The 15,629-nt window shown below is 38.3% G+C and overlaps 1 protein-coding gene across 1 annotated transcript in view; it reads right to left on the bottom strand.

Annotated features, from left to right (window-relative positions):
- Positions 1-4,693: 4,693 nt before the first annotated feature.
- The window catches only part of LOC123877279 (fez family zinc finger protein erm-like), a 30,047-nt gene continuing 19,111 nt past the window's right edge, over positions 4,694-15,629 (bottom strand). Inside the window, exon 3 of the transcript XR_006798548.1 lies at positions 4,694-4,704. The gene's annotated coding sequence lies outside the window, so the exon portion shown is untranslated. The remainder of the gene's footprint in view (positions 4,705-15,629) is intronic.

Here is a 15,629-nt window from a genome sequence, read left to right as displayed (position 1 = left end):
ATAAAGCCTGGATGAACTAGCAAAGCTAACCTAACCTCACCTACCTAGATAGCTCGGGGTTACGTTTCTATTGAAATTGATTTAGATTCGTTACGGATTCGTAGAACAGCGAATATTATAATTGAGCTAGTAGGTATCTACTTAGGTATATTTAGCTAGGTAGGTACATGCCTAGGTATGTGACAGGTCGAGATGGCAATCACAGGATGTCCGACACACCCGCACTAAACCGCACTGGGTTAGTGCGGGGGCTGTGTGGGTGTGCGGGGCGTCCCCACTAGGACAGTAAAATAATGTGGATACTAGTTACCTAGGTACGTAGATGTTATTATGTCGACTTGGCTTCAATTGAAATTGATTTATTGCAATGGGTTCGTACTTCGTAGAACTGCAATGAAGTCGTTGAACATAATCCTACGTATTAGGTACTAGTAGGTAGGTACAGTACCTGTTGTGACCTAGATAGATATTAAGTCCACAGCACACCAATACCTACCAGCTAATATAATATGGAGTAGGTACATAATTCTACTACCCTTTGCCCGCGACTTTGTTGTCAGTAAGTAGATAGTAGGTAGGTACCTACACATTCTATCTTATCTATACAATTCATCATAAATATCATTAGGTATATCTATACAATTTGTAGCCCATAAGTATTAGCTATGACTTCTGGATTAAGTACTAGGTAGGTTCTTTCTAATAGTGAAAAAAATATTGAAATCCGTTCAGTAGTTTCAGAGTTTATCATTACATATTGTATTAGATGCAAAGAAAACTTTCTTGCGCTGCGTAGTACTTAGCTACGACAACGTAGCTTCGTAGACCTTGCTCTACAGTCTACGCACTGTGTCGTACTTTCAAAAAATATTATGGTCGCATTTGCAATTTACACATCTTTCCACCCATTTAATCGATTTTGACGTTTGGGATGGGATAGCTTGCGCCCCAGAAATGGACATACCTAGGTTTTCTGCCCGGAAAATCATATACCTATCTCGCGGGATTTTTAAAAACCTCAGTCCACGTGAAAGAAGTCGCGGGCGTCATCTAAGTATTTGGCACAGATCAGGCTGGGAAAATCAAAGAGTTCCCACGGGATTTTTAAAATCTAAATCCATGCGAACGAATTTCGATAGATTAACGACTTTGAAAGAGTATCATTTAAGTATCTTTACTTAATTCCAGTATTTAAATTGTTCCAAAAGATCTCTATTTATCTACCTACGTAAGTTATTTACCTGTTTAGTTAAAATTGTTTTCATTAAAATCAATTAGGTAATTCAATCACTAAGTACTTATCATTTACCTACCCATATTATATAAATGCAAAAGTGTGCTTGTTTGTTGGTTTATTGGTTTGTCCTTCAATAACGTAGCAACGCATCGACGTAACTTTTTGCATGGGTGACATAGGCTACCTTTTATCCCGACAAATCAAAGAGTTCACACGGGATTTTTAGAAATTAAAATCCACGCGGACAAAGCAAAGTATCAGGAAGTAGGTATAAGGGTGTCAGCTAAGTACTTACAGTAAGTAGTAAGTACCTACTTAAATAATATTCTGAATATGAAGACACCTAAATCCGACCTACAAAAAGAGTCCAAAATCGAAACGACGCTATCTGCACGTACGAAAGTCACCCCCAGTTAATTACGTAAATAGACATCCCGCAATCTGTCATCGCGAGATGACGGGGTCCCGGCTTCGATTCCCGCGATCCCAAACCGATTACACTCGTCAAATATTTGCGGAGCGGGCCCTCCGCCCTCCGTCCTCCGTCCTCCGGCCGCCCTCCGGAGCCTCGCGTCATGTGTTGACGTGTAATCTGTGCGAGTGGCTTGTTTGCTTGGGTTTATTAAGATTTGTGACTAGTAGAATTAAAAAAGAAAGAAAAAGGAAGAAAATACCCATAGGTAGGTACTTTATTTATTGTACTTACACCATCACAGAAGACATGAAAGTAAAACAAAAATTGAAGTAGGAAGGAACAGTTCAATCTACAAGTAGGTAGGTATATCTAAGATCTATACAATGATCATTTGCAACGCTATACAAGGAAGCACAAGCTTCATCATCTTCATAATGACCAATCTATTACCAGCCCACTACTAGGTATATGGATTGACAGACGGTATGTGTACCTAACTAACCTACCTTTGATAACATTAAGTATAGAATACTCTCAGGTTTCCTCTCGATGTTTCTCTGCACCGTTAAATACAGTAATATTTTTGATTCCGAAAAGTTAAAGATGCGTGCCCGGGATCGAATCTCCGACCTTCTGAATCTTAACCACTGGGCTGTCACTTTACTTACAATTTTCGACAATCCTTACAAATTATACTAAGTAGTTCGATCAGCTTTAAGGCCTTATAGTAGGTAAGTACCTATATTAGATATCAGTCTACCTGAGTTTACCAAATTCGCACTTGGCCAGCGTGGTGGACATGCCTTAAACCATTCTCATTGTGAGAGGAGATCGTACTCAGTAGTGATCCGGCGATGAGTTGGTGATGATGAATAAAGTTGAGGTACCTATCTATGATAAATGTACCTACCTACCTACCTACTCAGGAATCTCATGTGTACCTACTTCAAATACTTAGTAGTTACCAACTTCTTATATCGTAAGAAGATTCGGTGTCCAAGGCAACGGGAGCATCAGCCGGCGGGCAATAAGCAATAACAAGCAATAGCAGGCAATAATAAGCAATAACAAGCAACAGTGAGGAGTCGATAATGAGTTTATAGGCAGTTTATTGCGCCGTGCGCCGGCCGCGTGCACGCGGAATGAGGAACTTGCGTTTAATACGATTCTATCTAACATACCTAGGTATAATTAGGATGTGTTTTATATTTACAGGAGTTAATAAAGTTTTTTTTTAAATTCAGATACAAGTTAGCCCTAGACTGCAATCTTTCCATTGCTTTCATCTGACTGCACCATCCCTTGACGATGCAGTCTAACATCTTAGGGTGCATGTTTTTCATTTTTAACTTTGAAATTTTTATTTCGGGATCATTTGAGTATCATTTGACCTTAGAATGAAATGCTCAAAGGCCGCAATAGTGGAAGGTGTTTTTTATACCAGTGATAGGCCTTGTTAACAGGGCTCTAAGAGCCCTCCTAAGAGCTATCTTTTAATGCTAGACCTAGTCCAGCATTCTAGTGGAACTTGTGTCCCACTTTTGAGTTTTTAAGGACAAAAATAAAATAAAAACGAAAATCTGAAAATAATTAATTACTGCAGAGGTTATTTTCCGACAATAAAAATTGGCAAAAAACATTGCGCCCAAAGATGTTTCATCAGCCTAAAATTAATTGAAATAAATATCTTGGACAGTTAAGTTTAAGATTAAAAAAAAAAATCACGATAAGGTCACTATAATTTCTATTTTTTTTTATACAAAAAGTATTTGAAATTGACACCACAGATTGTTCTACTCGTGCATCCCTTGATCGATTAATAATTCTGTAAACAAAAGAGCGAAATTTTCCACGTAATTCCGCGCGCGATTTTCCGCCAGATGTCTCTAATTACAGTTTTCCAAAATTACAAACTCCCAATTTACTCCTGCCCGATATCGAACCCGGGACCTCCCACAGTAAGACCACAACGTTCACCACTGCGCTAGAGGTCGTCAAAAAACCAATCAAACAAATAAAGTACGATATCAACAAAATCCGCACTCAACAGATGGTAACACCGATAAGAGGCGATGTTTCCATTAAATGAAACGTGTCCCAATCGGAACATCCTGTACTTATCCACAAATTATATTACCACCACTCTTATTCCAAAACCTACCATATCTGTAACACTTTAGAGTTGATTTTCGGTTGGTAATTAGGTGGGTGGGCAGTGGGTGTATGCGGGCGGGAATCAAACCCGAGTAATGGGTTATTAAAACAGTTGAAGTAAACGATTTCAATTTATCGGTTAGCGACGAGTGGCTGGTTTTGGGAATGTGATTGCGAATTTCGCTAATCGATGTTTAAACGATGTTTATTTATAACTTTTGTTCGCGACTTTACCTCAAAGCAATTTCGTAAAAGTTTTGTTTCCTTATACTTACTTCCATAATTACTTAAAGAAACTAGTTAGCTCGCTTTTTGTAAATTCTTTTGGATTCGAATCGTCGATTCGTATTAAAGAAACTGGAAATTGCATGAATTGGCGCCATCAGGACGTTGATAAATTTTTTTCTGCCATAAAGCTCCATTATATTATACCTAATGATAGCTTTATTGCTACCACCATCTAGCCTATACTTAGGCTAATAAGTTAGTAAAACTTATTCTAACTTAAACTTCTACTTTCGATTAATTTCTAAGTAAATCTAAATTAGGTATAGTCCAATAACTACCCTTAGTTTATTACCACTATTACTACTATTCGGTAGGTACCTACACAAGCACTGCATAGTGCATTCATTTGCTTCTTTTGAGACTCCTTTTGATTTTCATTATGATAATAATGATTGTAATGTTCAAGTGTGGATAAACCTGGTACATGCAGGTACAACGCCTGGCGCCGCGCGTCGTCGCCCGCCCTGCATTACGCCAAGGCGTGTGGCGGAAATTACTTTAGTTTTACCATTTGTAATGAGACATGAGTGCTTCCCTGTTTCTAATTTGGATGTGAAATTACTTTTTAGTCATATTAATTTTAATAACTTGACTTTATATAGGTACCTATCTATTGTTAAATAAAACTTTCCATAATTCATACATGCTCTACATAAGTAGAGGGTTGTCAATGAACTTAGGTACTTATACAGCGATACAAAAGCCTTAGAAATGGTTACCGAAAATTCATTCAAGTCCCAACTCCCATCCCATTGAAATTTAACGTTCCATTTAAACACACTGGAAGTTTTATAATTTTCAATAAATCGATGTAGATGTCTGATTTTGCTACCCACCGATTCCTATCTTCTTACATTAAGTATAGGTATTCACAGTGGAAAATCAACATCAAATACCTATCTACCGATTACAGAGTTACACTAACAAACAGTTATAATTATTTGGCCAATATTTGATCGAATGAAGAGCAAACACGCGCGTCCCGCCGGGAGTCACGCATATGCCGCGATACCGTGCTCCCTCGGGACCTTGCGGAAATTACAATGTAACGCCGCCTAAACTGAGCTAACATTAAAGGTCATAACTCATTATAGGACCATTCGGCACCCGACCTGCACTGCCGCCTTGCCTACTCGAGGCGAGGCATTTTACCATACAGCTAAAATGTTAAAAATCCGGAGGCTGGTGAACGTTCCAGTGATGCCGCGAAGAAACCAAAGGGGTATGGGTTTGATAAAAACTGCTATACCCCGTCCAGATTAGCCCGCATCTATCTTAGACTGCATCATCACTTACCACCAGGTGAGATTGCACTCAAGCGCTAACTTGTAACGGAATAAAAAAAACAACCTATTTAGCCCAACATAGACTTGCTACATACAATTATTGGAATATTGGACTAAAAATTTAAAAAAAAATGTCAATGCAATCCATTTCGATTTTCTATGCATGTGGTTTGCAGAGGCCCGGTAGCCTTTCGCACATAGTGGTCCCTTTCTAACGCAATAATCCGTGTAATCCTTGCACAATCACTTCCGTTCGCGTCTATTTGTGGTTTATCTATGGTTTGGCGACAATCGCATCCTTTTCGGCTCGCTCTATTGATGGACGTGTCTATTTATTCAATTGTCATCTCATCTCACGTATTCACGAGATCGTAGGTAATTATTTTATTATGGTATCATGGTGTGGAATGTATTAAAACTGCCTGTATTAAAACTGAGTCGTATCCTGATGAACTTAAAGTAGGTTGTGTAAGACCAGTACACAAGAAAGGTAAATATGATGACATAAATAATTATAGGCCAATCACTTTAACATCTTCCATAGATAAAATAGTAGAAAAATATATCTGTAATCAAATACATGTGTTCTATCAAAAAAATGATATTTTAAGCTCTAGCCAATTTGGTTTTAGGCCCGGTAAGAATACGACAATGTTATTGTCAGACTTTACAGATCAAGTTAATTCATGGATGAACCAAAAACTACATGTTCTGGCTTTATTTATTGATTTTTCTCGTGCATTTGACACATTAGATCACAACAAGCTTATTACAAGATTAGAAAACTCAGGTATACGGGGATCTCTTTTAAATTGGTGTAAAAACTATCTGAGTAATAGAAGCTACCGCGTTAGGATCTGTGACAGCTATAGCGCACCAATCACAGTAACTGAGGGCACAGCTCAAGGTTCCGTGCTTGGACCATTGCATTTTATAGCTTATGTGAATGATATGAATAAGATATTTAGCCACTGTACTACGTACCAATATGCTGATGATACATGCATGCTTGTAGCAGCTAAAGATGTCAATGATGCCTTGCTTATGCTACAGGAAGACTTTGATAATTTAAATAAATGGTGTCATGACAGTGGTTTAATATTAAACTCTCAAAAGACAAAATTAGTCCACATACATTCACCAAATTTAAAAGCTAACAGCATGTTAAAACATAAACTTATTGCGCATAATCATAACTGTTTGCACCAACCACATAGCAACTGTAATTGTCCCACTATTGAAATAGTTAACTCGCATAAATACTTAGGATTAATAATTGACCATAAGTTCAACTGGCATGAGCACATAAAGCATGTATGTGATAAGCTCAGAGCATTCTTGGCAAACTTATTTATAATTAGAAAGAGGTTAAATTTTAAAGTCAAATTGATGCTGTACAATGCTCTTGCCGACTCCATAATTGCTTATGAGTTGAGTAGCTATGGTCGAACCGACAAGTCGCACTTACAACATGTTTATCAGTTGCAACTAAGGATTTTAAAAACCATTGTTCCTCTTAATATTAAACTACTTGCAAAAAATAATGAAAATCTTATATTTAAGTATTGTAAAGTGATTAATATTTATGACAAAGTACAATTTACGCTTCTGAAAGAACAATTTTTTAATTTAGCCATACAAAAGGAAGTTATTAACAAAATTCAGACACGCAAAGTAACTCAAAAAAAACTAGTTACTTACCATCTTTGCAAAAAATAAATATGGTGAGCGCACCAGCGCGTACATGATCCCTCGCCTAATAAATAGTTTAGATAATACTTTTAGGTCAGGACTTACCGAATTTAACCTTAAACACAAGTTAAAATCATACTTTCAAAACAAATATTAACAATTCCCATTTTTGAAAAATTAAAAATAACAAATTATTATCTTGTAATGTTCCCTAGTGCTTCTATAAATAATGTATATATATTATTTATGGAAGTACTATACCCAAAATCGATTAATGGACGGAATGATAAGCCACATACTAAACCTTAGTGGTTTTTTAGTTGTGTTAAAAGCATTTGTAATACGTTCAATATTTGATAGTTAATAAAAAAAAAAAAAAAAAATGTGGATAAATCGCATCTAGGATACCTAAGTATTTTAACTTTTTAACTGAATGACTTCAAAACAGCGAACCAGAGTCATCCTATTATTATCATCATCAACCTATATCGCCGGCTCACACACAACTGAGCCAGGGTCTAGAATGAGAAGGTTTTAGGCCATAGTCTATCACGCTGGCCAACTGCTTTATATTAAGTATGTTTTATATTAATAGGCATAGATTAGGTAGGTACCTATTACTACCTACATAGCTTTTTTTAAAGATCCAGTAGCCATGCTAAAACATGACTAATATTCCACATTTCCCCTCCAACTATGCGTAAAGCTTGTGCTAGGAGTGGGTACGACAATAGTGCAACGGGTGGGATTTGAACCACCAACCTTTCGGAATTCAGTCCACTCCTCAACCGTTCAGTTATTGAGGCTTTTAAAATCTAGAAAGCGTAAAGACCTATTAAACTGTATTAATCTTTTTACCTCATTAGCTCTCACTGCAATCACGCAGGTATTAGCCCAATATAAATCTCCACAATATTAGCACAATAGCGTATTTCCGCCCCGGCTTTGTCCGCGACCCATTGTGAAGCTTGTCATCTCGAGAGCTTAATATTTGGAGGATCTCTCTCGCCCACTGATTTGTCATAAAAATTTCACGACGAGGCTTCCTGTGATTATTATTTTTATCATTTGAAATGTCAAAGGAGGTGCTCCACTGTTTTAGGGTTCCGTAAAACACATAACGATTCCTTTTTTCTCTTGAAAAGGGATCAACCTTTAAAGGTTGAACTCTAAAAATGCTTTTGAATTTGCCAAAAACCCGTCTACTTGGTACCTACCTACTGAATCTGCCCGTATTTCCAGAGAAAAAAGGAACCGTTATTAGGTCCCTTTGATGTACGGAACCCTAAAAGTGCTTTTCGAATTTGTCATAAGACCGTCTATACTGGTAACTACTGAATCTACCACTGGTTCTTGCCAAAACAGTTCCACAATGGACAAATTCATGCTAGACCGTGCCGGGCTCGAGCCCTGCCACGTCCGGGGCGCAGACGCTCCACGGATTGCAATTTTGTATGAAGAAATGTAACACGGACGAGGCTCGAAAGACTCGGACATGGCATGGTCTGATGTGACCTCATCATTCTGACCTCACCTATTCTGTTAAAATATTCGGTTTCAAAGTTACGCGGTCTTAAAAATTTACATAAGTACAAATCTTTGAGCCCCTGTAATTTTAAGAAAACTAACTACATTTTTAGAAAAATCTAAAACACCACAGACACAGATATTAGTTTCTAGAATATGTCTGCAAAATTTCATGGACTTTGGTTGCTTAATATTCAAATAAAATTGGAACTACGATTGTATGAAGCGAGTGACGGAGAGAGCCCTGTTAAATAAACTATTAAACTTTAGTTAAAGTTTAAGGGTGTCTGGCAGGGGATTACCACGCTACTAGTTTGGCAATGCATGGCGTGATTTTTGATAGGTACTATTCCGAAGAAAATATAAAAAGAACTAAGTACACTAATTTTCATTATAATATAGGTACTTTGACAAAGGATTTTATACACCTTTGTTATCTGTTATCTGCCGAAGTCACGATGATCCAAACTGGTATTCCAAACTTCATAGTCGCTGAGTTCGCAGAGAAACTTTCAGCTTTTATAGAATAACGAAGGTCTGGGCCTCACAGGCTCTCTATAAAAGAAGGCTTTACTTTTTATTAATTAAAATGAGAGTGCAAACCTTTAACCCCATTTCTTTTCTTAAACAAAACCACATTCAATCTGTCAAACAAAAAAATGTAAAAAACAAAAGCGATTTAAGCCCCACAAAATCACAATAGTTTTCAAATCGTACCACATTTCTCTCGTCGAGTTGTCAAAACAATAAATTTGACAGAGCTCAGTAGGTATCCTTAGTCCGAGGTTCCACATTTCGTTAACGTTGATAGATATCGAGTACTGAAATACTATAACGTCCATACAACGTCAAAGTAATATGAAATTAAAACTCCTTATTTTAGAATCGTACCTATATTGGTACCTAGATTCAGGTTGTAATCCGTAGAGCACAAATTTGAATTTGCACAGAATTAAAACGAGATAAGTAAGTAGGTACCTACTTAAATTTATGCATAGATCTTGTTATCTTTTAAGTCTGGCAAAGTTTAAGGCTGAAATCTACAGAGTAAAGCGTATAATTTCACTTTGACTGAAGACAGTTAAAAAGAGACAGATTTATGCGAGAGAATCTTTCTCTTTTTGACTATGGAAACACTAAAAAAGGGATAACACTAGATTTTGACCTATAAATTTTGTTTAGTGATTGTTTGCATTAGATACATTAGCTAAAATAGGTATAGTGGTTTGGTACTCGAAATCTATCAACGTTATTGAGATGTTCGAACTTTTAAATAAGTAGATAATCCCGACCGAATTTCGCCTGCGGCAGCTAATCTCCGTAGAGTCAACTATGCAGGAAATATTGTAGCGGATAAGTGTGTGCACGCTTTATTCCCTCACTCTTATAGCCGATAGGACAGAAAGACACGACCGAAGAGAGATCAAGTGCAGGACCGACGGCTTTACGTCCTCTCCGCGCGGGAGTGACAAATGCCAACTTCCTAACTCCGGGCTTGCACTGTGAATTTCTTAACAGAAAACCCCAATTAGTACCTATTTTTGGCCCGCCCGGGTCCAGGACCTCGTCATCCGCAGTTGAACACGTAAACCACTAGACCAACGAGGCAGTTCTTTCGAACTCGAATTGGAACTTGTACTAACACTACAGTGCTCGAAGTGCAAGTCTGATGCGAAGCGACGCGACGCGACGGCGGAGGGGTTTATGAGGAGCATATTGCGCGAGTTTTTTACATCCCTCCGCGCCGGAGGGGGAGGAACAATAAAACAAATCTGCGAACTCTTAGCGCGCTCCCCGCCGGTGTACGGCCGCGGCAAAGACTGGACGACATCACAAAATACAGAACATAATATGAGTACCTAAGAGAGTCTACACCATTTTGACGGCTGTCTCTCCGTCACACACTCTATCCAAACCTATTAGTACTCGAGAAGTCGAGATAGCAATTGGGATAGGGACGCCCCGCACACCCGCACAGGCCCCGCGCTAACTCGGGCGCGGAGTGACGTGCGTGCCCCCCCCCCTCCCCCTCCCCCGGCCTGATGCCCCGATTGCCATCTCGACCTGTCGTGTACTATAAGTTTGGTTCTGATTTACCAATCCAACGATAACCAATCCAACTTTATGTCTAAAATGTGTCTACAAAAGTAGACACATTCTAGAAACTAATATCTATTAAGTACTGTTGTTTGCTAGATTTCCGTGAAAATAACTAGTTTTAAATACTCTTATGTAAATACTTGAGACCGTGTAACTTTAAAAGAAATAAAATATCAGATTCGAGGGAAGAAAAGTCATAAACTCTCAGAGAAATTTTAACCACTTGTCGCCTCTCCCGTAGGACGTAATCTATGCCGCTGTTATTATTTTCCCGGTGTGTTTTATATGATTGCGATTGGAGTGCAGTAACTCAATGTTTATTGCTACACTCAGAAACGACCCGCCCCCGGCTCGGCCGCGGTCAGTTCATTACAAACTGTTAAACTAACTCTACGAGGGTGCTTCAGTCTGCTCGAATGGATTGATTGGTTTATTTGTTTATGTTGGAAAGTTTTATGATGCAGGTAGATTTATTAAATGTTCGTTAGTAAGTAGGTAGGTACGTATTAACTAAATTATTACGTAGACAATATTTTTATTAAATCGGAACCTGTGGCAATGCCCTTTATTACATTAATAAATAATTAATACCCTGTTAACTTAGGTATTATTAGGTTGAAGGAACCTATTGGTCATGTTTTATAGCTACAGTAGGTATGTCAGGTATGATTTTATCATTATCGTAATCGTAGACTTTATTCATGATCACATAATTTTTATAATGTTGGTTTTTTATTTACATAATCGACCGTTATTTTTAGGGTTCTATACCTCAAAAGGAAAAAAGGAACCCTTATAGGATCACTTTTTTGTCAGTCTGTCTGTCCGTCTGGCGTCTGTAGGTACGACATACCTGTCTGTCTGTCAAGAAAACTCATAGGGTACTTTCCGTTGATCTAAAATCATGAAATTTGGCAGGTAGGTAGGTCTCATAGCACAAGTAGGTAAAACCGTGAATTTGTAGTTACATCACAAAAAAAAAATATGTTCTACAAATAATATAAGTAATTAGTATTTTCAATCTTCAAAGTAAGATAACTATACCAAGTAGGGTATCATATGAAAGGGATAAAACAGATTTTTATTTATTTTTATGCTTAATTAGGTATATATTGTAGGTATACCTAGACACACAGATAAAAAATCTTATTGAACCCCAATCAAAGAATAGTTGCCAGGATAAAATCGTAATCCCCCTGCGATGGAAAATTGTGCAAAACACGAGTTTTCTGCGCAAATCTACTGACAATGGTGTAATCCGTCTGTCTGTGTGTCACAATACGCGGTAAGCCTATTAGCGGCTGTCCATCCGGCGGGGGCGGACAGACCGACGACGGTTTGTTTTTATTGACAAATTGGGCAATACTAAATCTATATGTTCAATCCATTGTCAGCCCACTACTGAGCATGGGTGTTTTCTCAGAGTGAGAAGGGTTTAGGCCATAGTCTGCCACGCTCGCTGGCCCAATTCGAATTGGCAGTCTCTACACACCTTTGAGAACATGTTTCCTGTTTCATGTTTTCCTTCACCGTTAAAGAAGTGTATTCATAACTGAAAAGTTAGAGGTGCGTGCCCGGTATCGAACCCCCGACTTCTGATTAGGAGCCGGACGTTTTAACTACTAGGCTATCACAGCTTTTTTTTATATACTAAATCTATATATGTACTTACCAATAAATAAAATTGAAGTGTCTGTCTGTAATTCCGAAATAACTATCTCATATTAAGCTCCATATGGTTATTTGCACCATAGCTGAATCACACGTTTTTTAAATTTTTGTGTGTCTATCTGTCTGTCTGTCTGTTTGAGCGGGTTAATCTTCAGAACGGCTGAACCTATTTTGACGGTACTTTCACAGACAAGTAGATAATTAACCAAGGAGTAACATAGGCTTCTTTTTTAACCACTTTTTTGTTTTTTTGATTTACTTACTTATCTACGAAAATTTTAGTACTTACTGGGGTTTGAAATTAGATTCAGGTTGAAATCTATAGAGCGCACTTTGAGTTTGCTTAGACGTTAAAACGAGACAAAACGCTACGCACCTACCTACAGCCACCGCGGCGGTATAGCCACGGTAATATTATCTATTCAGTATTCTAACTCGGCCGTATCTTTGAAATAAATACCTACAGCTGCGCGGTACGTAAACATACGGTAGGGCTGCCCGTCTCCAGCAGTTTAATTACATTTGCCTACTTTGTGTTTCCATCTAGTTTTGTGATTGTAAATATACTTTTTTTTATATAAATCCGCATTCTAGTATAAAGCTTTTAATCAAAAATTGTTTTGGGCAACATAGACAAGATGGAGAAAATGGAATATCTTTTCCTTGGTTATAGATACCTGCAGCTACTTTACAATTTATATATTTGGTTTTTAATGAAGTTCGGAATATTTTCTCCATTTTTTGCATATATTTCATAAAATCATCGCTGAGTACAATCAAAAAAGTTTGCGAATTAATCTTATTGTAGTCCCGGTACCTTCAATACCGACATTCTGAGCTGAAATTGTGGCTTCTTTGATCGGGTTTCACATACAACGAAAAAATCGCGTGGTTATTGTTAGAAAAACCAAACACCGCCCGTTCGTCACTGCGGCACAGTCGCGACTGTCTGCGTGTCGAGCGCCTGCCGACATCGAGGTGCGTAGGTATAGCTCGCGTTTCGTCCATTTGTATGAAGTTGGAATACTGTATACATACCATTACCGTGGTATAGCGCTGTCTCGTTTTAACAGTGTCTTAAGTCTGAGCGAAGTCAAAGTGGGCTCTATAGATTGAACATCAGATTCGGATTCTGTTCAGGCCTAAGTAGGTACCTACTTTTCTATAACGTCAGCTTTTTCATTTCAAAATAATTGCGAAGCGTGCACGCATAGGATCGCATCATCTCATTTCTGTCATCTCGCATTTATTGTGACGTTATGAACGCTTGGTCGGCGCCGATACCTTCGCTGAAGTATTGTGTTGCGGAAACCGGAAACTCATAGTCACACAACGACACAAAAAAGCGGATTTGCGCGGGTTACATCACTAAGTAAGTACGACATAAATGCTCCTAATAACACTAATATTATAAAGCCGAAAGTTTGCATATGTGTGTGTATGTTTGTTACTCTTTAACGCAAAGCTACTCTGGATGGATTTGGCTGTTTGGAACGGAGGTAACTTAGATACTACCTTCACTTATTACTTACCTATGCTACTTTTTATCCCGGAAAGTCAAAGAGTTTGCGTGGCGTTTAACATACGCGGGTATCATCTGGTTTATTCTATGCTGTTTGTATTTTTATTATTACATGATGTCTGTCATAAAACAGCTGGGGCAGACGTGTTCTGGAGAAGAGACTGCATACCAGCAAGCGCAGTGTAGGACGACCTCCAACCCGCTGAACTGACGATCTACCTAGCCTATAGCAACTGGGCTACCAGTAGGTATAATATTATCTATCATCGCTATCTCCTATCACAGACATATTACAGACTACAAAAATCAGAAATAATTAGGCTCGAACAGAATAACAGCGTTGTGGTTGCACTGTGTAGGGCCTATCCAAACATTTGACCACTGTTTTATGATGTATACCTACCTACTTTTGACTACCGGGACGACTAAACTTACTCATAATAAATGATGTACTTTCCTAGTTATTTATTAGTACGGAGCTATCCGGTAGCTACGTGGAACTTCTTTTGTACAATCGGAAAAGAATCGGAAGCATTCCAATGTCCGGATTAAGAACTTTTGAGAGCGGCGTCGGTCTGTCTGTCGTGTCGTAGGACGGTTTTGTTATTAGATAAAGGCGCGGCGTGTGTCTGTCCGTAACTAAGGAATATTAGGTGTATTCTTCGATGATATTTGTGGGTGTCGATACAAATCAGCAAGTAATGAGAGGTGTTAGAGGGGATTATCGATTTTTTGTACTTAACAATCTCCTGTAGGATAAAAACCAGCCAAATGAGAGTCAGACTCGCACACCGAGGGTTCCGTATTCGGGTATTTTTTCCTACATTTTGCACAATCAATCAAAAACTATTATTCAATAAAATAAATTAAATCTGTTTCAAAATGTACAAGTATGTAAAGCCCTTTCCTATAATACCTACCCCACTTAGTATAGTTATCTTACTTTGAAACGTATTCCGACCATATCGCATTCAGGTAAGTAGGTACAAGACATACCTATTAAGTATGTATAATACCATGTTTTTTAATTTGCATGGCAGCCATTTTGGAAATTCGCCATCTTGGTTTTTAGGGTTCCGTACTCAAAAATTATCCGTATTAAAAACGGAGCCCTATTAATCTCACTGTGCTGTCTCTCTATCCGCATGCCAAAGGTCTCTAGCTCGTAGATAAAATAAGTAACAGACCTGTGGTGTACTTAAACGACGTAGACCTGAAACCGAATGTTGAACTAGAATTTTTTTCATGATAGGTATAAAGGTTCATATTCTACGTATTGTTTGCGTACCTAATTGGACTCTGCACTGAAGAGTGCTTTACTGCACACTTGCAGCTGCGTGTGGTATGTGACAAAATATCTCAATCTTTTGTGAGGGCGGGCGGCTTCTTCTCAGTGGGCGGGCACGCTGATAACTGCATACGACTCCCGTGTACAGATTGCCTGTCACTCCTGTCATATGCACACGTAGATAACACCTATCTATCTATCTAAGGTACAGTCAGCAACAAAGTTAGGTTTGCATCAGCTGCCATAGGTAGGTACAAGCGTCTATGGACGGGTGCAAACTTAGCTTTGTTGCTAACTGTATTATCTAGTAGGTAGGTAAGTTCTTTAAAGCAGTTCGTCTGGCTCGCATTAGGTAGATACCTACTCTATCCATTTTTTTTTTACTTTCCGGGATAAATGTAGACTTCATATCCGTCTCTGGGATGCAAGGTATCCCTGTACCAAAGAGG

Source organism: Maniola jurtina, chromosome 23, assembly GCF_905333055.1.
Source record: "Maniola jurtina chromosome 23, ilManJurt1.1, whole genome shotgun sequence".
Classification (NCBI taxonomy): domain Eukaryota; kingdom Metazoa; phylum Arthropoda; class Insecta; order Lepidoptera; family Nymphalidae; genus Maniola; species Maniola jurtina.
The sequence above is the reverse complement of the archived record's forward strand: the minus strand, read 5'-3'. Positions and strand labels throughout refer to the sequence as shown.